Genomic DNA, 290 nt, shown 5'->3' on the forward strand with positions numbered 1-290 from the left:
TCTTATTATAAAAAAAGAAATATAATTTTTATCACTATTAGCAATTTTCATGTTGCATTTCGGTCAAAACTGAATTCGGGCTCAGTCGCAGTAACCAGGAGTGAGACACACTATCAAAGATTTATTGTATACTTCAATTTTAGCAGAACTTTGTTTTTAGTTTAAAAGCATTATTAATTTTATATATTATACTCTCCGTAGCCACGGCTCAATATTCCTCAGGCGTACCAGAGGAAAGGCCATGCTTATTAGATGATTATTACTACGCTCAACACCCTCAATTATCATAC

The sequence above is a fragment of the Penaeus monodon genome, chromosome 25 (genome assembly GCF_015228065.2).
Source record: "Penaeus monodon isolate SGIC_2016 chromosome 25, NSTDA_Pmon_1, whole genome shotgun sequence".
NCBI classification, from domain to species: Eukaryota; Metazoa; Arthropoda; class Malacostraca; order Decapoda; family Penaeidae; genus Penaeus; species Penaeus monodon.